This window comes from Chelonoidis abingdonii, chromosome 4, assembly GCF_003597395.2.
Source record: "Chelonoidis abingdonii isolate Lonesome George chromosome 4, CheloAbing_2.0, whole genome shotgun sequence".
Classification (NCBI taxonomy): domain Eukaryota; kingdom Metazoa; phylum Chordata; order Testudines; family Testudinidae; genus Chelonoidis; species Chelonoidis abingdonii.
Window position 1 is genome coordinate 131,374,126 of NC_133772.1, and position 26,194 is coordinate 131,400,319.

The following is a 26,194-nucleotide window of genomic DNA, read 5'->3' on the forward strand; positions in this document are numbered from 1 at the left end:
CCCTGTCCAGCTTTTTCACAGTTGCTATCTGGTCACCCTAAAGGTGGAAGGGCACCAACATTCCAAACATCTCATCAAGAACCCAGCTGAAGAACCCAGTGGCTTTTTCACTCTCATGAAGAATATGGTCCACTTTGAATTGAATCCATACGGCACATGACAGATGCACCTACCTTCTCCATAAATGGAGACTAAGACAAACTCCTATTTGAGACTGAGGAGACAGACTTCAAATTATGGAACGCCTCATCAATCAATGTCCTAAACAATCATATCCTGCTAATATCTCTGCCATCTACTCTGTGTCACCTGAAGCAGTTAACTGGATTGCTAGCCTAGACTTGGACATCTGACATTGCTGTTTCTAGGCCACATGAAAGAAGGTGAATGGGAGCGTAGCTCTTCTGAAAAATTTGACCCTTAGTTACAAAGTTCTAATACCCTCATTATTAAAGGGAATAAATTGTCATGGCTCCACTGAAGTCAACATATCTGACAGTTTACATCAGCTGAGGATCTACCCCCAGATGGCATGCATCTGCACAGGTATACAAAAGAAAGGGGAAGACACAACCTGCCCTTCTTTCCAGCCCTTTTCTTTCCCTGTGCAGGGACTAGTTACATCTGCAGTCCCATTGCTCTCCTAATTTCAGAGACTGTTCCCTGCTAGTGCCCCCTGGGCACTAGCCCCCAACAAAAGGAATTCCAGGGCCATAGTCCATTGTCCGTGCTGGTTGGATGCACTGGGAAGCAAATACATGCTGTGTCCTGATGAAGGGTAATGTAGCAGGCACATTCCCCAGCATGCTGCGGTGCCCTGCCGAGGGTTTGTGCTTTGTTGAGACACAATGTTGCTAAAAGCCCCTGGGGTGACTGGACACTACCCACACCAAGAAGTATGGTTCAGTTCAGGTAATGTCGCCACAAGTTCACATACTTATAGAAATGTATGGAGGATTCACCCATCCTTTCTTCCCCTTCTGTGCACTGATAACTTCTATTCTCTGGATGAAATCAGCAGCTCTGAGAGCCAGAGAAGAAAGGAGCAACATTTTTTCTATTGTGAAACTTCCTTCTCTTCATGCCATTGGGCAGCTGCAAGAACAATACCCCTCTCCATTACCAGTCAGCTTTTGCAGTTGCTGTGTCTTACTCTTTGGAACCACACATATTATATACAATGTAAAAGTTAACCAAAGTCTACAAATTCTAAATTAAAGCACTTTAAACAGATGTGTACTTAGAAAGAGAGCTAAAATCATGTACTGTACTTTGTGTGCTTAAATAGTGCACGTAATATAGTTCAGTGTAATAACTACTCAATACTCAAATTTCTAGCACGTTTAGAGGATATAGACAGGAATTAAATTTCAGTCCTGGAGCTAGTACTGGAATACAGCCAGTCCCATGTGATTCATAAAAATTCCACTGTCAGAATGATGTCTCCTGCTGTCTTGATGCCTTGACCAAGTTTCCTAAGGTTCTCGTTATTATTAAGGTCCTGAGTGTTAACAAACTTAAGCTGAAAGTATTTTAATCTAGCACCATCCATACTGAAGCTCCAGTTAGAACCTTTAAAGTTCTTTCTCCATCATGCATATCATTTAATGTCATCTCTGTTTGTATATTTAGTTTTCTGCTGTATAAAAATGAATAAGGCAATTTTAAAATAGATAACGGAAAAGTACAAATTTATAGCAAAATGGCAACCATTACCATCCCATCAAATTACACTTGTTAGCTGTAACCCATTGTCAAGAACCACAATTGGGTAACTATCATTTTTAGCCTATTTCTAAATATTCTTCAATTCTACAGCTCTCTAAAAAAAAGACCAAAAAAAAAGAAAAACCACAGTTCTCTACAAATTATATTAACTTCCCTCAACATACATATTCAAGCTTCACTGTTTCCATTCATGTTTCCCAGCTGTCCTTGAAACTGAACTGAGGTCATCCATGTTTGTTCTTATTTATGGATTTGCTGGGTTTTTTGTGTTTGTTTTTTAGTTTCCCCTAGTTATTCTCTGTGGGAGTATCAGAGTGACAATATGTCAGAGCATTTGGAATAAAGACTGTCAGAAAAAGTGGAATTTTTGACTGTTTTGCATTTTCATAAAGTCCCTTCTAATTTTCTAGAGAACTATTGAAAGAATAAGAAAAATTAATCCCTATTATAAAGTAGTAAATCTTTTTTAAGATTATTAAGTAGCCTCTACACTCTCATGGAAATATTCGTCCTCCTTACTTCAGCCGTAAGCTTTAGCCAGCAGATGGTGAATGCACCCTTCACTCAGACAATCTGCAAAGCACATTACACAGCATATACAGCCGTCCCCATATAATATAGTCCTATCCTGGCAGGATTCTTGTGGAAGAGGATGCACCAGACAGCATCTGTGATTTCCCTTTGCTGCAGTGACAGGGCAGGATTTGGTCCAGGAAAAGGGAAACACGTGTTCAGAGACCCTACATTCTTAGGGTGTGTCTACACTGCACTTAAACACCCATGCGTGGCTCATGTCAGCTGACTCGAGCTTGCGTGGCTCAGGCTACTGGGCTGTTTAATTCTGGTGTAGATGTTTGGGCTCAGGTTGGAGTCCGAGCTCTGGGACTCCATGGGGGGGTGGAGGGGTGGGAATCCCAGAGCCCAGGCTCCAGCCCAAAGTCTTAATGTCTACACTGCAATTAAACAGCCCCATAACCCAAGCCCCAGAAGCCTGAGTCAGCTGACATGGCCTAGCCACAGGTGTTTATGTGTACTGTAGATATACCCTTTGAGACTGAATGCATCATAGATGTGAGGGCTGATATTTTCAAAGCCATCCTTAAATTATTTGAATGACTAATTCCCCTTAAAAGCAGTATCAACTGAGTGTACCAATCCCTTAATAAGTGTCGAGCCAAACTTGCCCCTCCTATCCCCACCACACTAGCTAGCACTGCTGGTGCAATTTTTCAGAGGGATATGTTGCAAGAAGAGGGGCACTTACTGGAAGAAGACCAGAACTTGTGTTGTGTCTCTGCCGTCTGAAATAATTCTAGTTTAAAAGTCAGGTTCTTCAATAAGCTCCAAAGATGTAAAACAGCAATAAAATCATCTTAACCAGATAAACCAGGTGGATGGCTGTTTTGTGTCTCCAAAATGGCTCAAAGAAGGCAACTTTACCAATGCATTGGCCCAAAAAGTGTTGAGAAAAATCCACATTTTCTTTAATAAATTTTTTATTTCTCCAAAACCTCATTTATTGTTTCAGAGAAGCGATCATGCTTCACTCTGGCAATAATGTGATTTTACTCAGGCAAAAATAAAAATGATCTAATCTGATTTTATGATTGCTCTTTTTTTGATGTATTTAAGGGACACCAAACAACCACACAGACACTATAAAATCAAGCTGTTTTTCCATGGGGTCTTTTATTCCATTTTACAGCTGAATTGACTGAGATACAAAGAAGACAAGTTACTTGCCCTGGACCATGCAGGGCGAGGTTCATGTCTGTGCACAGGGGTGAATTCTTAACGCACATTTGGGACCAGATCCTGTACTCCTTGCACAATCAGTAGTCCCACAGACTTCACTGTGTGTTTAACTGGTATGACTTTAGTGGGAGACCTGTGGGCTTTCCAGGAATGAAAGATCAGGTCTTCAAAGACAGACCTCTCTCACAGCTTTCATTATTAGAAAGCATGCTGCCTCTTGCATAAGCCACTCTTCTTAAGAGTTTAAGAAGTCATATTTGACTGAAATGTTGCATTTAAGTTCTCTGTCCTGAAGCCAAATTTTTCATATTTGAATCCTTACTACTATAAAAATAAAAATCATAACGTTATACCAGGGCAAATAAATTAAAATGAACATTTTCCAATGTTTCCTAATGTGGAAAAAGTCCAGTCTTTTCATGCCAAAAATCTGTAATGTGAACCAGAGGATTTGGAGGCATTCAGAGGCAGGGCCGTAGCAACAAAGAACGTGGCCCCCTCCGAACATATGTCCGGGGCCCCTTACCGAAAAAGTCAACGGCATATTTCGATGACTTTGCCGCGTCTGAGATCACAAGATTCCAAGTGTGAGCTCCACATGGTACATACAAGGCATGGTCATTTATTTCTAGCATGCGGGCTTGAACTCCTTTATTCTTTCCTCTCATATTTGCGCCGTTATCATAAGCTTGGCCTCTCATGTCAGCAATGTCTATTCCTAAGTTGTTTGCCTTTTCAAGAAACGCTTCCAATAAGCCCTCGCCAGTTGTATCATGAACATTAAGAAAACCAACAAACGCTTCACGAATATTGACACCATCTTCACCGTTGCATTCAACAAAGCGTAACACCACAGACATCTGTTCTTCATGTGACACGTCGGGAGTACAGTCCAAAATAACTGAATAATATTTTGCTTTTTTAAGCTGCGCTATGTTGGCCTCTTGAATGTTACTGGCAACAAGTTGAATCAGCTCGTTTTGGATCTGTGGACTGAGGTACTGAACATGTGTCTCTGCCTTCTTAATCCTCTGTAAAAGTTCGCTGAGGACAGTATCATACTTTGCAAGCAATTCAAACAGTCCCAAAAAGTTGCCATTCGAAGGATCGCCGAGCTTTTCATTACTTCCTCGAAATGCCAAGTTTCTTTCGGACAAGAAAATAACGACATCAACCATGCGTTTGACAACATTTCTCCAGAAATCTCTTTCTTTCAGAAAAGCCTGCAATTCGAGTTGGTCAATAGATGTACGGTTTACTATGCCTGACCGAAGGTCAAACCATTTCACCATACAGTCTTGATGACCTTTGCCTGTTTCATGCTGCTGAAGTCTTTTTGACAGTGCTTTCCAAGCAGATGTTCCACGACGTAGCGGTATGTCGCCAGTGCCAAATAATTTACAACAAAAACAAAAAATGGCATCTTTCTGAACTGAGTACATTAACCATGAACGTCTTATTTTCTCGCCATTTGCCATGGTTCGATAGAAATGAGTACTTGTGAACCTCCGTCTTTCCTCGTTAAATGGAAATTCGTAACTTTCATTCTGCTGCGGTGGGCCACGTGCAACAATGTCACACACTTGCCTGTCCGATATATAGACGGTCAATCTCCTGGATCATCAGTCAGTGGTTCAGATTCAGACACTTCTTTCCCGGCAGCAGCTTGAATATCTGTCACAGTTTGTTTGGTAGAACAACTGGCTTCACCTTCGACCTCACTTGAAGCACTTCTGGATACTTCTGGATACGATTCGTCGCTGCTAGCGCTGTCCATTTCATGTGCCTGTACCTGTACGTTGGATTGCAGCGCAAAATACGTTGACAACTTTGGAATTTTCTCAAGTTCCTTCTCGGCATCTTTTGCTGCCTTTCGTTTACTAGCTCCGCTCTTATACATTCTCTTAGACATCACAAAGCACGCTTCTGCGTTGGAAACGATAAAAAACTAAACAACTAAATTAATAACATTTATCCGCTGACCGCCATTATGAACGCAAATACACTTTCTTTGAATGGGTCCAACTAAAATTCGAAACTGACCGACAGACAACTGATGTAGCCAATAGCATTATGATGTATCATAATGACTTCACGGTTTTGTCAGTAAAACCGACATGGATTGTGCAATAGCATCAATAACTGTCACTTACCTCGTTATACCTTACATTTTTTTTGCCACTTTTAGGGGCCCCCTTCCTTGCGGGGCCCCCTCCGGTTGGAGGGTACGGAGGGCGCTCGCTACACCTCTGTTCAGAGGAGGCTGGTGACATGTGCAAGCAGATAAGTAAAACAGTCATGGGATCATCAGATCAAACCCAAATCATGGCAGTGGCTGAGGCCATACCGTGTTTTGAGTCACATTCTGTCCACTGGATGTCATTGAAGGCCATTGGATCTTTTGACCATAAACACAAATACCTACCAAGTTATTTTCTTTAGGAAATTCCATCTAGCTTGCTCTTCAAAATTAACTTTGCAGGAGGGTGTTTTAACCTATGAACCTGGGCACAACTGGATGCATTTCAACAATTTGAATTGCAAAGAGTCCCTGAACACTTACTTTCTTGAAAGGCTGTTGTGAGGATTAACTATTATGGCCCAGATTGTAGCCAGCCCTTGTATGGGTGCACGGTGAGGGGGAAGGTGCAATGAACATTCATCCATTGTTATTAATTGACATTAATGAAGAACAGATTATAGGCTCTCTGGCACAGGGACATCTTGTACAGCACCTAGCACAATGGAGATAGCCACAGATCCAGACTGCGCCCTCCACAGAGCAAAAAAGGAGACTGCTCCTCTATCAATCTGTGGAATGCAAGTGGTCCCAAAAGTGGTGGGGGAGTAGGTATTCCAAGGAGAGCAGAGCCAGCTGGCTGTGGTGGGGAGCACAGGTTGTATCTTCCTAGGGAACTGCACAAGTTCTTTCTGCCCCACATGCCAGGAAGCTCCTGAATGCATAAGGACCAGGGCCGGCACTTTCATTTAGGCGACTTAGGCAGTCACCTAGGGTGCCAGCATTATGAAGGGGCGGCATTTTGCCGGGGGGGCAGTAGGCGGCCCCAGTGGAGCTGCTGCAGTCGTACCTGCAGAGCGTCTACTGGTCCCGCGACTCCGGTGGACCTGCCGCAGGCATTTCTGCAGATGGTCCGCTGGTCCCATGGCTCCGGTGGACCTGCCACAGGGATGCCTGCGGCAGCTCCACCAGAGCCACAAGACCCGCACACGGGGCAGTTAAATGGCCCGGCGCCTAGGGAGCCAGAAACCCTGCCGCCGGTCCTGATAAGGACTGCTAGAATTCCCCCTGGGGTGATGCAACCACATGCTGTGGTCCCTTAACGATATCACCTGCCCTTAATGGGTTGTGTTTGAACTAAGTTGTAATTTAGGTGCTATCATAAAATACTTATCATCTTGCTTGTTACTGGATAACTAAATGAAACAGTCAGACTGTCAGTTGGTGTAAACGGGCATGGCTCTTGTGAGAACAACTGAGCTGCTCCAATTTGCCCCAGCTGAGAATCTGGCTAAGTCTCTATAGACTCAATACACAGCACTGGCTCCATAGGAGCCCTTCACAGTCTATGATATTAGACTTCTAATATCTGAAGGTGAGATTTTCAAAGGCTCTTAAATTAATTAAGACTTGGGCTCCTAAATCACTTTGGTTCTTTAAAATCACATCTTTATAGGAAATTAAGTCCATATGTCAACAACAGATTGTAAGGTGTAAAAAAATATATATTTGAATAGTCCCTAAAAATGGCTGAACTATATATTTACATAAGAGAATATAGTGGCAGCATATACTTGTCAGATAAAGTATTTATTATGGCTGTTTCATCTCTGATAAATAACATTTCCATAAAAGAGTTGCTTAAATAGTTAAACTAATTTGTTAGGGCCCCATTCAGGAAAACACTTACACACATGCTTATCTTTAAACATGTGTTTAAGTGTCATTTACTTCAGTGGGACTCAAGCAGTTGTTTAACTGTTGTTCTGAACAGGGAGGTTTCTGTGAATTGGAAATTCACGGGAATATCTGAAAATAATTTTGGAGAATGAGGCCCTACATGCAAGAATATCTGTAAAAGGGAAAAGTATAGCTAATGAGCTGAAATTCAGCTTTCTTAATGCAGGGATTAATAAAAGAGGAAGATTTTTTTTTACAAAAAGTCCTGGTTTAGGACATTTTTGTACACATATATTGTCTGTTTCTTAAAAAAGGTCTCAATCCTGCATTCCTTGCACAACAAAAACTCCCACTGATCTCTTCAGGAGATTTAGTTGCACTAGTGAGGTAGGACTGGACCTAAAGGGGAAAAAATGGTTAGTAATGTGTTAGAAACATTTTAAGGTTTATTAATGAACACAAAACAAACCTCAGAGTCAGAATCAAGTGAACATTCTGAGAAACTCCTGCTGGAGAGTGGTGCTCTGGTGATGGCATGCAGAAAAAAATCTATAGTGCAGGAAATCCTTACCCCAATGGGAGTTTTCCCATTGACTTCAGTGGAGCCAGGATTTCACCCAGCAAGAAGTTTGAAAGCCTGCTCTTGGAAAGGATGGAAGGAAACAGTTCAAGAGAGATATGGAAAGGGAGGGTACAGATGGAGGAAATAAAAGCCAATCGCAAAGGCTTAAGACAACATTTAAGAAAAGGCAGAATAGGTTGTGATAGAACCGGCTAACAAAAATTTTAGCACTTCCCACCAAAAGGTGGTGTGCTTACAGACAGCAGCAAAAGAGTCAGTCAAAATGGCATTGCTCGCAATATTTTCTATTATCTGTGTTTAGCTAAGATAACCTTTTATCTTGTGTCTCGATTACTGCAACATCCTTCTCTCTGGCCTTGACAAATGCAAACTTGCCCCACTCATATCCCTTCACAACGTTGCTGCAAAGATCATTTTCCTAGATTGTCCTTTGACCCCGGCACCCTCCTCTTTGCATCCCTTCTCTGGAACCCCTTCTCTATTCCATCAATCATAAGCTACTTGATTCACTTCCATGGCCCATCATGACTTAGCCCTACTCTACTTATCATTTCTTGTTCAGTATCAAAAGGTCAACTCTCACCTCCAATTGGCCCATTATCCCACCCTCCATCATTCCTTGTTAAATTGTCAAACAGGCACCTTAATGTTTTCTCCCATGCCACCCCTTGTGCCTGGGAGAAGCATCCTGTAAGCATCCTCAAAGCTACCTCAGTGCCCTCCTTCACATCACTCCATAAAATTCTCCTTTGCCGCGAGGTGTACAAAAACTTGACAATAGTTAGGCTGCTGGTGTGCCGATGCCATAGCATGCCAATCACTGCAGTCTCATCACTTCCTTGTACTCCTCCATCCATCTGTCTGTAACCACCTGTTGTCTATTGTCTTATACTCAGATTGTCAGCATTTTGGGGCAGAGAATGTCCTTTTGTGTGTGTTTGTACAGCTCCTAGCACAATGGGGCCCTGGTCCATGACTAGGGATCCTAGGTGCTACTATAATAATAAAAAAGAAAGAAGAAGAAGAATGCTCAGTTTGCAGCCCACACTAAGGGCTTGTCTATACTGTCAATTAACAGCGCTGCAACTTTCTCGCTCAGGGATGTGAAATAACACCCCCCTGAGCGCAGCAAATTGCAGCACAGTAAAGCACCAGTGTAACAGTGCCCCAGCACTGGGAGGTGCTGGTAGCTACGCCTCTCGTTGAGGTGGGTTTTTTAGAGCACGTTAGTTTTGCCAGTGTAAACTAGCCTTTATGCAATAACCATGTACATTAAACTATCTTAACATTCCCTCAACACAGATATACTAAGGCATAGGCGAGCGCTAGTATTAGAAGGATTAGCTTTTCATCTGTAAATGTTAGTAGATGTAGATTTCACTGTGTACACACAAACCAATGACAAAATAGAAATTTACAGATAGGCAAAGTAAGAAAAAGGTGCTTGAGAACTTACTAGAGTTTGATTTAAGAATACTTAACTTTTGAATGTTGACAATTTGTGTTTTAATGGTTATAAAACTTTAAATTTTTGATTCTCAATGTCCACTGTCATTAAATTATTGTCTGAACACCCCTCCCCATAATTCCCTGCAACTGTGAAAATTTAAGTTGATAAAAAATGAAAAAATACTTAAAAATAAGCATCAACGTTATCCATTGAAATTATAAAAATCTGCTAAGCCTAACTGCAGCCACTCTAAACCAGCTCAGGGTACCTCTGCCAGAGGTCAGCTAGGCCTGTTTTCCCCAGCTGGAGAGGAACAGAGTAGATAGTGCATGAGGAATCAGGATCTGGCCCTCAGCATTTTCCACCAGTTACCATGCAGCGACCTGTGAAATTATCCCAGGTTTCTCCCTTAACTGAAACAAGAAATAGTAGGTAAATGTGTGGTAGCTAAACCTGGCTGAGAAATAGCTTTTGTTCCGACAAAAAAATAACAAACATGAAAAAGGGTTTTTTTGGATCAAAATTTTTCTTCAAAAATTTTTAGCCAAAAACTGAATAATTTTCAGTGTTCTTTTGGATAAAAACCTGAAATTGAATTTGAATATTTGACACTTCCTGTGGAAATATCTGTTTTGGCAAAAAGTAATTTTACATGGAAAGATGCCAACCAAATCCAGTGACAGTTATTGCCCACAGCTGACTTTTTACTTTGGACCACTCTGCTTTGCTACAAGTTTTTCAGACTGACATCCTTTTTCACCTTTAATGGTCCCCAGCAAATATGTCACCAGTGCTAGCCCTTCTCTAGTCAAGCTCCCACCTTTATCTGATACTGGAGTGGGTCCCCAGATGGGACTCCGTGGACCACTAGGCTGATCCAGTACAGCAACTCCTATTGTATCTTTTTCCCTGTTGCTTCGTAATTTTGTGTTCTCAGCTATTCATCCTTTCTTATCCATCTTTATTAGCATTAGTTGTCCTAGAGCACAGCATATTTCAAGGATAGGAGTGAAGAATTCTGAAAACCCTTCAAGTTCTCTATTGAACAGGTTTTGTATCCAAGGGAACCAAGTACCGAAATTAGAAGTTTCATTTCATTGTGAAGGAAGGGGAGAATGGAAACTACATCATGCATCAGAAACCCAAATTTGACAGTTCTCAAAGCAACACTTTATTAGCTAAATTCTCCACAGCTTGAGGTCTTCAAACCACAATTTGAAGACTTCAATAACTCAGACATAGGTTAGAAGTTTGTTATAGAAGTGAATGGGTAGGATTCTGTGGCCTGCTTTGTGCAGGAGGTCAGACTAGATGATCATATTGGTCCCTTCTGACCTTAAAGTCTATGAGTCTATGAGTCTATATTATTATGACTCATGTCACAATAATCATTATTAAATCTGCGTCAAAAACTAAATGAACCATCTTAAAATTACTTAACTTAAAAATCTCTACAGAAAACAAAATAAGCCAAGATACTTATATTTCAGCAGTCTTGGCCTCTGAAGTATTTTTATGCTTGATTTCCCTTTGCCAACAAGATAATTTTTTGGACCATCTTTTTTCAATACAAGTGTTGATTCACTTCTGCCAGGGAGGACCCATTCCTTCAGCCGTCTCAAATTTAAAGTTTACAAAGAATTATGCAACCAAAGTGGAACTTCTCATGCTTAGCGTTTGATTCCAATTTGTTTCTGAAGGAGAAATGTGACCTCAAAATCTGTAGCGTGTTTATGTTAGGACTTCCATAAACATTTTAGCAAAGCATTGTTTGCTGATATTCTGTAACCCCAAAATTACATTGTGACTGGTTTGGAAGGGGAGCGAGCAGTTAGTGTTAATTGAGCCTGCAAACACATAAGTATATACAGACGTTTATTCACGAATAGTCCCCTTGAAATCAGTGTCAGACTGCTTATGCAGAAGCGTTTGCAGGACTGGGTCCTTACTGGTTACTGGACACCGATGGGAGGGTGAACTTATTACTGAAAGGAAACATCAGAAAGGAACAGGGCAAAAACAGGAAAGAAGAGGACAAGATTCTCCTCGTCTCTTCCTTTCCCATCCCTTTCTCGCCTCTCCTTCCTACTTTGCCCTTAATTTACTCAAAGATTTATATCATTGACTTGCCAGACAGGAATTCACAAGATCAGTCTACTCGATAGCCACAACTAGTATTACTTCTAGATCAGAAATACAATGGGGTTGCATGGGCTTCTCCCCAGAAAACGTTTTGCTCTTATTAATGTGAGCTATCAACTACAGATGAAAGGGCAATTGTATTTTTGTGGGGGAGGGTCTTGGTGGACTACTGACCTTTGTGTTTTAAACGTAAGCTGTACTTCCCACTCTGAGGTAAATCCCATGCTACGGTAGCGTTGACATTGTTTACTGTCTGGCTGTTCAGATGTCTGGCACAGATTGCAAAGTACAGTAGCACAAAAAAAACCTGTGTTCTATGCATGCTCCCTTGGTGGATTTCATCATACAATCTGCATCTGAAATTAAAATAATGGCTTTAATGTCTTTTGCACTATTCATGGTTTGCAAGAGGCAGGTAAACAGTGTTACCATCTGAATAAATATCTCATGGTTGATTCTGATCTCATATTAGTATAACTCCACTGGCTACCATGGGTTTATTTCACATTTACACCATATACATGAGATTGGAATTTTTTTTTCCTTTCTTTCTACATAGTACATAAAAATTGTCTTACCAGATCAGGGCACTGATCTGTCTAACCCAGCATCCTGTCTCTGACAGCAGATGCTTCAGCGGACATGCAAGAAATTCCATAGTGGACTATTATTGAACCATTTCTCCCACATTTTCCAAAAGAATGGCACAGCCATATACATCACACAGAGCTCACAAACACACTAAAAAAAGCAAAAGTTTATTCTTAACTGAACAAATGTATTGTCAAGTCCAGAGCAATGAGAAAGCGACGTTCCATTAGCTTACTGTCTCTCCAAACAAAGGCAGGGAGATCATTTACTGGTTTTGCTGTAATGGGCTGCACTGCATTTGCTGATGTCAGGAATTTAAGCTATATTTAGTTTAGATAACCTAGTGATATAGAATCACAGTTTAATTACACAAGCTAACAAATCCAGATACGATACAGCACAGAGCACAAGCTTCAGTGTTACCATTGAGGACATTCCCAGTACAGTGCCAAAGGAACACTACTATTACTCTTGCCATCACATACATAACTAGTGCCTAGTTTGGTTTTTTCTGTAGATTTTAAACCCTGAACCACCGCCCACTTTGCTGCCAAAGCCAATCAGATAAAGCAAAATAGGCACAATACAGCAGTAGTAACTACTTCCCTGTTCTACCATCGCAAATGCCACATTATGGCATCCAAGGATCTTTTACAGAAAGACAGACATGTTTCCCAACTTGTTGGAAAGGTGCAAATAATGTCTTTGTGCCTAGTGCACACTGACTTAGGTTTTGTCCTAAAAGACTCCTTTCTGCAAACATTTTCTAATCCATTTTTTTACCTACTGGAAAGAACTCAAACTACATTTCCTAGAACTGCCTCTGCAAACAGAAGGCGTTCTCTCCATGTCCAGCCCCGGAAAGAGCAGCACATGACTGCTCCTACAAGGGTGCCTTAAAGTATGGAAATCCTCATGACAGGCTTTAAACAGAGGGCCATTTCTTCAGCTTGTGTCAACCTGCCATTACAGATAATTACGCTACACCAATTTACTGCGGTTGAGTATCTGGCCCAAAGATTAAAGAGAGAGATTGGGAGGGTGTTTAGAATTACTACAGGCCTCCTCATGCTCAGCTGCACACCGTATACCAGGGTGTGAATGAGAATGTATGTGACACTTCATAATTTGTTTTCCATAAAAGCATTTCAATCTCCGGCCTGCTGACAACAAACATGGTACCTAAAGTTATTTTCTCTTAGATGGTGCGACTGTACTGTAGCAGGTAAATTCTAGGGTAATTTGCTAGAGACAATCTCTGGGCCTATCTTGCGAACACTTACTACCAAGTGGGGTGACCAGATACCAAGTGTGAAAAATCGGGATGGGGGAAGGGGTAACAGTTGCCTATATAAGATAAAGCCGATAATATCGGGACATCTGGTCACCTTACTACCAAATATAGTGCTTACTATCATGAACAGCCCTGCTGGAGTCGCTCACTGTAATAAGCAGAACACTCGGTGAGTATTTGCAGGATCAGATCCTGTAACATTTTGAGCCAGATAATAGCCTTTGCTCCTGCTGAGTAGCACTTTACTCCACAAGTGGCCCCACTGACACTCTCCATCAGGAGTTTTAGAATCTGACCCTAAACAAATAGAGGCACATTGATACCCAAGCTTGTTCAGCTAGGAATCACACAGAAGAGTCTATTGTTAAATTCATTTAGTATGAGCTAGCAAAAGTGCAGTAGCAGGGCTGGTAAAGATCTTTTATCACATTAAAACACGGGGTGAAGAGTTAAGCAGAGTCACAGACTTGCTGCCAAACAAACGTTATGGTTCTCGTAACAATGAACTTTCTTTGTAACAGGATGGGTAAAAAGTTAATCAACTGTGTATTATGATCATTGCATTCTTAGGCTGACTGGCAAGATTAAAATCTCACCATTTAACAGCAATCCATAAAGAACAAACAGATTGACAGGAAACAGCAAAGTTGTGTTAACATTTTTTTTCCAAGAGCACACATTTAGGAAATGCCAGATCTCAGTGTAAAATGGACAGTTTGTGAAAACTACAGGATACAATGACCTACAAATATATATTTTCTTCTCCTTGCTGCTCATTGCTCCCTTTGGCTTTTTGATGGAGATCATCCTCTCCTACAGCATCAAACTCTGCTCACCTTACTCAGGTGGGCACTTCCTGAAGTCAATGGAACCCTTTCCTGGTGGTAAAAGAAGCCAGATTTAATTCTGGGTGTCACACTGTCTGGAGTGGCTCACGACCATGAGTGTCAACCTCAAGGCAGACTGTCAAAAGGCAGAGCAGAAACCCCAAACTGGTGGTATGTGCTATAATTAGTTTTTACCAACCCAGCAACAAGTGTGAACTCCTAAAGCACTAGAACAGTGATACCACGGAGGCACAGACAGTCCCCTTGGGCATTCGTCTATTGTGCTACCCAGGCAAATTGCATTATGTGATAAATAGTCACTTTATACCAAAAATTACAATAATATTCAGGTTACTCCCAGTCCCAAAGAATCAGTCACTTACCCCAGGTTAATTGTACTTGGATCTCAAACCAAAGACAACGCCTGAAGCCAATCCTCTAATAAACTAACTAAAGATTTATTAACTAAGAAAAGAAATAAGAGTTATTTACAAGGTTAAAACAGGAAACATACACACACCAAAATGAGTTACAGTCTTAGATTTTGAAACATAAGATAAGCTTCTATAATAAGCAGCTCTTTATGTTCTTTAAGACTGACCCATGCCAAGCAGCACGTGGACCTTTTGCTTATGTTTAGGAATCTTTGCCCCCTCAGAGTGTCCAGACAGCGTAAAAGATCCAGTTTCTCCTTGTCAAAGATTTTATCCCCCCCACACCCAGAATCCAAGCTGATGGGACAAGCATTCCTGCATGTAACCTCTTCATGGGGGGGCAGAAGGGGGCAGAAAGAGCAATCGACAAGTCTTTGTTCTACAATGGACCATCTGGATTCAATAGTCCTTCCTGATGAGCAGAAGATCATGCCTCTTGGGGTACACTAATATTTCACACTTGGTGATGCTTCTCCCCTGACTGTGGGGAATTTACAGTCTTAAACATTTTTATAGTTACAGAGATAACATTAAACATTATACAGAGATTATAAGTAGGATTAATACAGGCAGCATTCTGCAAGCATTCCATAAAGCACACCAAACAAATTGTTATAACTCTAATATTTATTCTGATAATGCTAACGCACAGGTAAGCCTGACTCATTTCCATCTACGCATTTGTAAGTGTTCAATGAGGCCTAGGAACCTTTGCATGAGCTGGGACCTGGTCTGCCAGCATCGCAGTGGGATGCTGCCTCCTGCCTAATAAGAACTACTCTTACATTGAATTAGTAACACCATAGCAAGCAGTAAGGATTGGATCCAAAACCCACTGAAATAAATGAGTCATTCCAATTACTTCAGTGGCTTTGGATTAGGCTCTAAAAGACTATTTGTACGCAGTCCCTGGTGTTTCCCTTGGTTTATTTAAAGAATCATTTCTCTGAAATCCAAACAGCAAAGCTCTATTTTTTTTTAAACATTGTATCAGGATGATAGTTCTGGTTTGGTTCAACGTTCCTGTTAACTAAGGTCAACACATGCCTAAAAATTGCACCTGAGGAGAAATCCATCACAGCGTAAATAATCACTGACACAAGGAAGAAAAGAGAGCAGGAGAGTATGGACCCTGGACTTCAGAAAAGCAGACTTTGACTCCCTCAGGGAACTGATGGGCAGATCCCCTGGGAGAACAACATGATGGGGAAAAGGAGTTCAGGAGAGCTGGCTGTATTTTAAAGAATCCTTGCTGAGGTTGCAGGAACGAACCATCCCCATGTGCAGAAAGAACAGTAAATATGGCAGGCGACCAGCTTGGCTTAACAGTGCAATGCTTGGTGATCTTAAACACAAAAAATAAGCTTATGAGAAGTGGAAGATTGGACAAATGACCAGGGAGGAATATAAAAATATTGCTCAGGCATGCAGGAGTGAAATCAGGAAGGCCAAATCACACTTGGAGTTGCAGCTAGCAAGAGATGTTAAGAGTAACAAGAAGGGTTTCTTCAGGTATGTTAGCAACAAGAAGTCAAGGAAAGTGTGGGCCCCTTACTGAATGAGGGAGGCAACCTAGTGACAGAGGATGTGGAAAAAGCTAATGCACTCAATGATTTTTTTTGCTTCTGTCTTCAAAAACAAGGTCAGCTCCCAGATACTACGCACTGGGCAGCACAGGCAGTGGGAGGAGGTGACAGCCCTGTGGAGAACGAAGTGATTCGACTGTTTTAGAAATGCTGGATGACAGATGACAGAAAGGAGTAATGTCTCAAGTTCAGTGGGGGAGGTTTAGGATGGATATTAGGCAAACACTTTTTCACTCAGAAGTGGTGAAGCACTGGATGAGTTACCTAAGGGAGGGGTGAATTCCTTCCTTAGAGGTTTTTAAGGTCAGGCTTGACAAAGCCCTGGCTGGGATGATTTAGTTGGGAATTGGTCCTGCTCTGAGCAGGGGGTTGGACTAGATGACCTCCTGAGATCCCTTCCAACCCTGAAATTCTATGCTTCTATGAATAAAAACTCCTAGACTATGGAAGAGCCAGCTGCCAAACCCTTTCAACAGCCAACACTCTGGCTCTATTTGGAAATAACATGTACCTAATAGCTTGTTGCTCCTTTTTCACCTGAGCAATTAGTCAAATTTCAGGGCCCTGGGATGGTCCAGTTGGAAGCAGACATTGGTGATAGGTATTTCTTTGATATGGTTTTATTTACAAAGATATAGAATATTCTGTGTCTTTGAATGCAGGAGGAACCAAGAACAAAAGAAGAAATTTCTTAGCTTACAGTCCCAAGCCTCTTTAGCCAACACCAGACCTAAAAGCTCACTTTTTAGCTTTTCACAGGGTCTAGGGTGACCAGACAGCAAATGTAAAAAATCAGGACGGGGGAGAGGGGTAATAGGAGCATATATAAGAAAAACACCCAAAAATCAGGACTGTCCCTATAAAATCAGGACATCTGGTCACCCTGGCAGGGTCACACTGTGTTCATGGGCTACTGCTAGGCTTTCTTGCTTTTAGCCTCTGTGTCTCCCCGTTCTTGACTGTTCTCAGTTTGGGTGTGTTCTCTCAGGGCTTGTCTTCATGTACAGCACTACAGCGGCCTGGCTGCACCAGTACCGCTGTGCCACTGTAGTGCTTTAGTGAAGACGTTACTACACCCACAGGAGAGTTTCTCCCATCTGCATAGTTAATCCACCACCCCAAGAGACGGTAGATATGTTAATGGTAGGGGCAGGACCAGTGCTACCATTAAGGCAAACTAGGCAGTTGCCTAGGGCGCCAAGATTTGGGGGCGCCAAAAAGCAGTGCCCCTAATTTTTTTTTACAGCATTCCTGGGCTGCACTTGTGGAGGCACACTGACACGTGCGGCTCAGACTCCCTCTCCCAGCACAGCATCCGCTCCACTTCTCCCGTCTCCCAGGTTTGCGGCGCAAATCAGCTGTTTGGCGCTGCAAGCCTGGGAGGGGAGGAGAATTAGAGTAGGGGCGGCATGCTCGAGGAGGAAGCGGAGCAGAGGTGAGCTGGGGTGGGGAGCTGCCATGAGGGGAGGCGAGGAGCTGCCACAGGGCTTGGGAGCTCCCACTCTACCTGTGGTACTTACGTGGTCCCATCACCATAGTATCTGAGCACCTAGACTCATAGAATCGTAGGTCAGAAGGGACCAATATGATCATCTAGTCTGACCTCCTGCACAAAGCAGGCCACAGAACCCTACCCTTACACTTTTATAACAACCCCTAACACATGACTGAGTTATTGAAGTCCTCAAAATTGTGGTTTGAAGACCTCAAGCCGCAGAGAATCCACCAGCAAGTGACCCATACCCCACGCTGCAGAGGAAGGCGAAAAACCTCCAGGGCCCCTGCCAATCCGCCCTGGAGGAAAATTCCTTCCCGACCCCAAATATGGCGATCAGCTAAACCCTGAGCATGTGGGCAAGACTCACCAGCCAGCACTCAGGAAAGAATTCTCTGCAGTAACTCAGATCCCATCCCATCCAACATCCCCTCACAGACCATTGAGCAGACTTATCTGCTGATAATCCAAGATCAATTGCCCAAATTAAACTATCCCATCATATCATCCCCTCCATATACTTATCAAGCTTAGTCTTAAAGCCAGATAAGTCTTTTGCCCCCACTACTTCCCTCGGAAGGCTGTTCCAGAACTTCACTCCCCTAATGGTTAGAAACCTTCGTCTAATTTCAAGTCTAAACTTCCTAATATCCAGTTTGTACCCATTCGTCCTTGTGCCTACATTAGTACTAAACTTAAATAATTCCTCTCCCTCCCTAACGTTAATCCCCCTGATATATTTATATAGAGCAAGCATATCCCCCCGGAGCCTTCTTTTGGCCAGGCTAAACAAGCCAAGCTCTTTGAGTCTCCTTTCATAAGGCAGATTTTCCATTCCTCGGATCATCCTAGTAGCCCGTCTCTGAACCTGTTCCAGTTTGAATTCATCCTTCTTAAACATGGGACACCAGAACTGCACACAATATTCCAGGTGGGGTCTCACCAGCGCCGTATATAACGGCACTAACACCTCCTTCTCCTTGCTGGAAATACCTCGCCTGATGCATCCTAAAACCGCATTTGCTTTTTTAACAGCCATATCACATTGGCGGCTCATAGTCATCCTGCTATCAACCAATACCCCAAGGTCCTTCTCCTCCTCCGTCGCTTCCAACTGATGCGTCCCCAACGTATATCTAAAATTCTTATTATTAATCCCTAAGTGCATGACCTTGCACTTTTCACTATTATATTTCATCCTATTACTATTACTCCAGTGTACAAGGTGGTCCAGATCTTCCTGAATAGTATCCCGGTCCTTCTCCGTGTTAGCAATACCCCCCAGCTTCGTGTCATCCGCAAACTTTATTAGCACATTCCCGCTCTTTGTGCCAAGGTCAGTAACAAATAGGTTAAATAAGATCGGTCCCAAAACCGATCCTTGAGGGACTCCGCTAGTAACCTCCTTCCAGCCTGACAGTTCACCCTTCAGTACGACCCGCTGGAGTCTCCCCTTTAACCAGTTCCTTATCCACCTTACAACTTTCACATTCATCCCCATCTTTTCCAATTTAACTAACAGTTCCCCATGCGGAACCGTGTCAAACGCCTTACTGAAATCGAGGTAAATTAGATCTACCGCATTTCCTTTGTCTAAGTAATCTGTCACCTCCTCACAGCCCCTCGGTGAGGTAGAGCAGTGCTGTTATTCCCATTGTACAGATGGGACGCTGAGACACAGAGAGACTAAAGGCCAGATTTTCAAAGGTATTTGGGCACCTAGTGGGATTTTCAAAAGCGCCGCGTTTAGGTGCTTTGTAAACCCCACTAGATACCTAGCTGCATCCTTGGGTGCCTAAAAAACCTTTGAAACTCAGTCCCTAAGGCACTGGCCTGAGGTCATACACAGGGGAAGAGCAGAACTGGGGAAGAGTAGAACATTCCACAGAGGAAGAGTAGAACTACCAGATCTTTGAGGGCTAGCTCCCTATCCAGCAAATTAGCCTCTCTCTCTGCTGCAGGCTGCAAAAAAAGAGGACTCTGACAGATTGGAGCAAAACCAAGGTGGCTAGTTCTCTGAGACTCCAGCAAACAGTCCCAGGAGGTTGGAATGGATGTCATGGCTGACAGCATGAAAAGCAGCAGGGAGATCAGGAAGGATGGAGAATGAGAGTCAGATGAGAGGAGATCACTTAACTTTCAAGAGGTGGCAGATTCTGCCCCCAGCTCCTGGAGTCAAGCAGATATGTGATGATTTCAGCCTTCATTCTGAAAGGAAAATGAAGTGTCTAGTCCTCATGGCTTTGGGGAAAAGCTTCAAAATGTGACCCCAGTGCACCCTAACGGCTCAAAAAGCAGAAGGCAAATAAAAAGAACACCAAATCTATTATTTTTACATAATCTCATTATTTTAAAGCCAATCTCATGATTTTTGGTGAGCCTGATTCATGATTTTTGAACATTTGGGATTGGCAATACTATGAAAGTGACTGGAAAGTGTCAGTTTTACTCCTGTTTAAAGTCAGTTTCTAGTCTATTATTTGTAGTGAAGTAACACCCCTAGAGCTCCTGCAGGTGCAGTATAAACTCATAGGGCCTTGCCCTCGGAGGATGTTTCCAAAACTAAATGATCTATTCCAAGCTTAATGAACTGGAAAAAAGTGATAGAACATAATCTAGATTTTTCTACAATTGTTTCAATTGCTGCATTCAAGAGTTAGTAACAAAGAATATACATTACAATTTTAAACCTAACCAGTGTACCCTAAGTGACTCGTCACAAGATGTGAGAACTTGTTAGTATTAGAGCTTAGTGGGTCTAATATTTATTTAATTCTCTTTTTTTAATAGAGGCATTAGATACAGTGCTCCTATCAGCTAATTTCTAAATAATTATCTGCAAAATACCCCTAGAGTTTCCGGGTGCCTAAGTAGTCCCTGGAATCACGGTTAAAGTTCCACTGCCTCCAACCAAAATCTGAAATGGCGCCCCTGATCAATGGGAAAAGCCCTCCTGTGAGACATTAACACTGTCTACGTTGGGAGTTAGGTTGGTATAACTACATCGCTCAGGGGTGTGGATTTTTCATACTCCTGAGTAACGCAGTTCTACCAACATAAGTCTGTAGAGTAAACCTGGCCATAGATGCACACACCTGGCCAACACCTAGTTGAACCCTCCACTCACATGGTGCTAGTTTCTGGGCAAACTCTATGAGGCTTTGAGGTGTGGCCCCTTAACTATCTCTTATAAATATCTTAAAGAAAGGGCTTGTTCCCACATCAGTTTGAGCAAGGTTTTAACTCTAAAAAGGTTTCCCCCAGCTCATAATAATATAGATACACATACGCACACTCAGTATTTTCCCTAGTTGTCTATAAATGCATTTAGTTTTGTGGATTGTTTTAGCCTCTTACATAACATATATGTAAAAATATGACCTTGCGTCCTCCCAGCATAGATACAGCTAATTTTACCAGCTCTCTGTATGAAATTGCAGTATTAGCAGGAGGGAGACTTGTGACTTTTTAAAGTGATGCAGCCTTACTGATCAATTCTCATAGTTTTCCACCCTAACTATAACGATATTTCACTTGGTTTTGGTGTCTTGGATTCCCTTCTAATTAATGAACATATGTTCCCATGAGACCATAAAATCTGTGAGAAGGCAGAATAGAAGTGTTCTGACAGAAACCAGTTTGACTGTGCTTCTTGAGGAGTGGGAGAAGTGGTGAATAAATGTTAGGGTGGCCATTTACTCATAGACTCAGAGACTTTAAGGTCAGAAGGGACCATTATGATCATCTCGTCTGACCTCCTGCACAATGCAGGCCAACAGTGTCATTTCCTTACTCAGGCAAAATTTCTGTTGCTCTCAGCAGGAGTTTCACCCAAGAGTGACAGATGCTATTCTGCCATTGAACCAAAGACCTCTAAAGCTAAAAGCATGAGCTGCCACAGCTTGACCGGAAGAGTCATACACCACTCAGTGGGCCTGCAATAGGCTCATATCCTCAGAGGATCAGGCACAGAGGGAGAGCAATGGCGGTTACAGATTTACTGCAAGATCAGAAGTATGTGTGTAAGTGATCTTAGGAGATGTCCTACCTTAGACATACTGGAAACAAGCAGCCCACATGGAGTACCAAGGAAGATTGTAATTTCAAGATGCAATGATGCCACCTAAAATAAATAAATAAATAATCGTTTCATCATCTTTCATATAATAACCTTTGGACTAATTCATTTTTTGGGACCTGAAAAAGCAGGAAAGCCAGTTTTTCTTTTCCAGATTATGAACAAATAGGAAAATGAAGGTGAAGACATCTGAGTTAGCTTCATAAGCCAATATTTTAAATTTCTCATGTTGACCTGACTGACATAGTCAATTTAATTTTTGTTTTGTTTTTTTAAAATAGTTCATTTAAGTATTTTAGTTAAAAACAATTTTAACAAAAACAACCTGATTTTAAAAAACTTGAATGTTTAACTAAATTCAAAAATTCATATGCTTGTTTTGTTAAAATATTATATGTTTGCTGTTGAAGAAAAAAATCCAGAATACATAACATTGTTGTTTTAGTTAAATAAAACAATTTAAATGTCTGTCTGGTGATATTCTCTTCTTAACATAGCATGGCAAGAAAATCATCCAAATATTAAAGATTAGCCTGTTGAATTGGAGATAGTTCACTTCCCAATGACTTCATAAATATCTGCTTCAATTACCTTTGGTAAATGAAATAATTAAACATTCATTTTCTGATATAGCTGTAAAACTAATCTGAAACATTTTCAAAATAAATCACTTTAAAAATGTATAGTGTGTACCTTCTAAAAATGAAACCTACATCTCAGGGTTATGAAGAATATGTATTAAGGTTATAACAACCAACAAGAATGTAGAAATCCATGATTAAATCGAGTCTTCCTGACTAGTGATTAAATCAAATCCACCCTGCAAGCGTGTCACAGTTTTCAAACAGTCACCATTTAAAAAGAATAAATACTGTCCCACAAAAGTTTTTCCTTTTTTTCCTCAAATAAGGATGGGGGGCAAAGGACAGAACAGGTCTTTCAAGTCACACTACACCAAGATCCAGGAGCAGCAACATTCAAAATTAGCCCATTGACAAGTCTGAGAATCAAATCTCTCATGACTCGCCATGACTAGAAAGCCATACACTAGAATTCTACGCTTCTTTGCATTCACCATTATCCATGGCAGGCCACAAAATAGAACATCCTAAACTGGTTGCACCCAAGAGATGTTTATTTTATTAAGTTCTCAGTGAAAATTAAGGACTTGAAGCTGGACTCTATTGTGTGGACATTCATATTGCACTAACCAAATTTTTAAAGGCCCATAACCCTGACTGTTTCCTTTGTTCTGTTTCTTTGGGTTTAAAGTCAGATTTGACCAAGAGGTTTTTCCTGCCATCTTCTTGTCTAGTTTCATTTTGAAAACGGACAGCAACCAGGAAGTTTTTAACTGTTCTTATCCACTTCAAACTCATCTGTACTTAGCTAGAGGCATGATTTAATCAGTTACATGCCTTTTCTCTAGAGAAACTCAGCTTTACCACAGTTTACAGTTGTGGCCTACATTATTAAATTCCAGTGGCATTTAGCTTTTCAAGGCCCTTCTTTAGACTGGTAACTCTGTGCTATAGGTGATAGGCAGAGAAGGTTTTAGGACATGTCAGGTGATGTTTCTGAAAGGATTCATTGATGGACTTCAGTACCACTAACGGAAAATTGCAGAATGCTTTTAAACTCCAAATGATACCAAGAGTTAGGATTTCCTACTACCAATTCATGGAAAATACTTTCATGCTAACTTGGAAGTTCAAGAAAGACTCCAATTAGGGTGACCAGATGTCCCGATTTCATAGAGACAGTCCCAATTTTGGGGTCTTTTTCTTATATAGGCTCCTAATACTCCCCACCCCTGTCCGATTTTTCACATTTGCTGTCTGGTCACCCTAACTCCAATCCAGCATTGCCAAAACTCCCATTGATCTCAATTGAAGTTCTGAGATGTGCAAGTGTAACCTTCTATCCAAAACACATTTATCATACCCTTCTGCCTAAGCTCAGACTGTCAAAGTCTTATGCTTTAGTGCTGCAGATTCCATACACTTTTAAACCTCTTACTGTAAGTGGACACTTCAATCTTGACTAGGAGAGGCATAAAAAAGGCGAAACCAGCCAAAAAGGATTCCAAAGCATTATCATAAAAAATCTTATGGAAAAATATTTTGATAGGAGATCTAGAACAATAGTAATCAGTTGTATATCCAGAAACTCCACATACCATTTAGAAACTATTACCTATGCTAAAAAAATAGCAATCACCACATTTACAACAGCCATGCAAAATTCTACTGCCTATTCACTCATGCTGAATAATTTTCTTTTACATGTGTACAATTTTTTAAATTGTAATCATCATGGCACACATCAAGCAAGCAGATTTTGTATCAGAGCTAGAAAGTTTTCATAACAATTTGGCAGCGCTGACTTATATAGTACATTAGAGAAACAAGGTGGGTAAGGTAATATCTTTTATTGGACCAGCTTCTGTTGGTATGAAAGACAAGCTTTCAGAAACTGGGCCAACAAAAATGATTACCTCACCCCATCTTCTCTCTAACATCCTAAAACCAACATGGCTACAACACTACTCTGGTAGTACCTGTGAGATAGTGCATCAGAGAAGAACGGAATATTACGTGTGTATTTGCAGCTTGTGTTTGTTTTAAGAGGAGAAACACATTCTGTGAAAAGGTACCATCTCCTGAAGACTAGGGGCTTGTCTTCACTCCTAGGAGACTGATGCTGCTGATGCAGTGGGTGTTGATGTAGCGAGCGTAGTGAAGATCCACTAAATCAATGGCAGAGCATTCTCCAGTCAACTCTGGTTCTCCAGTTCCCTGAAGAAGAGTAAGGTAAGTTGACTGGAGAGTGTCCCCCATCGACGCAGTGCAGTGAAGACACCGGGGTAGGTCGACCTAAACTATGTCGACTCCAGCTATGTTATTCATGTAGCTGGAGTAGCGTAATTTAGGTCAACATACCCCAGTAGTGAAGACAAACCCTAAGAAAGAGAAAACATAGCAGGAATTAAGGATACTTACTGCTGAGAAGAAAGAAGCAATGCAATAAAAAGCACCAAATTGCATTATGACCCTACTGGAGCTGCAGCACCAGCTTTCTGTCCAATTAAAGGGCCCATCCCCCAGAAAGGCATACTGAGGAAATGTTCTTGTAAAAAGGCAAGCATAGGCTGAAATGGGCTATTAGGATAGTCAATAAGGAAGATGCTTGTGAGAAAGGGGCTGTGGCTGTTTCTTTCCACCATCTCTTTGGTCATAGATTCTATGGTTAGTAACTCTCTTTTTCTAATTTACTGAAGGTCATTTTACTTTTCTTTTAGTGCTCATGCTCGCTACACTTCAAATACGGGGCTGTCAAGGTTTTTTCCCCCACTTTGAACTTTAGGGTACAAATGTGGGGACTTGCATGGACACTTTTAAGCCTAATTACTAGCTTAGATCTGGTAACACTGCCACCACCCAGAATTTCTGTGTCCGGGGCACTTTCTGTCCCCCCAAAACTTTCCCCTCCCTGGGTTGCCTTGAGGGACTTCACCAATTCCCTGGTGAACACAGATCCAAACCCCTTGGATCTTAAAACAAGGAGAAATTAACCATCCCCTCCTTTCCCCCATCAATCCCTGGTAAGTCCATATCCAATCTCCTTGGATCTTAAAACAAGGAAAAATCAATTAGGTTCTTAAAAAGAAAGCTTTTAATTAAAGAAAGAAAAGGTAAAAATGACCTCTGTAAAATCAGGATGGAAAATGCTTTACAGGGTCATCAGATTCCTATAGACCAGAAAGCCCCGCCCCACCCCCCGCAGCCTTAGGTTCAAAGTTACAGAAAACAGAGGTAAAATCCTTCCAGCAAAAAGAAATATTTACAAGTTGAGAAAAACATAAGACTAACATGCCTTGCCTGGCTAATTACTTACAAGTTTGAAACATGAGAGACTGATTCAGAAAGATTTGGAAAGCCTGGATTGATGTCCCGCCCCTCTAAGTCCCGAGAGCGAACAACAAAAAAAACAAAAAGCACAAACAAAGACTTCCCTCCACCAAGATTTGAAAGTATCTTGTCCCCCTATTGGTCCTCTGGTCAGGTGTCAGCCAGGTTTACTGAGCTTCTTAACCCTTTACAGGTAAAAGAGACATTAACCCTTAACTATCTGTTTATGACGGGGGCTAGATCCAGCTTATCTTCAGGAAGGCCACAGTGCGAGCAGGGCAACCAGATTTTGGCTCTTGATCTTGCTTTCCGCACCATTCTCCAATATAACGGTTAATTAAGGCCCCAATCCGGGAAACCCATATGTGCGCAGTTTTAAGCATCTGACATCAACTGAAGTC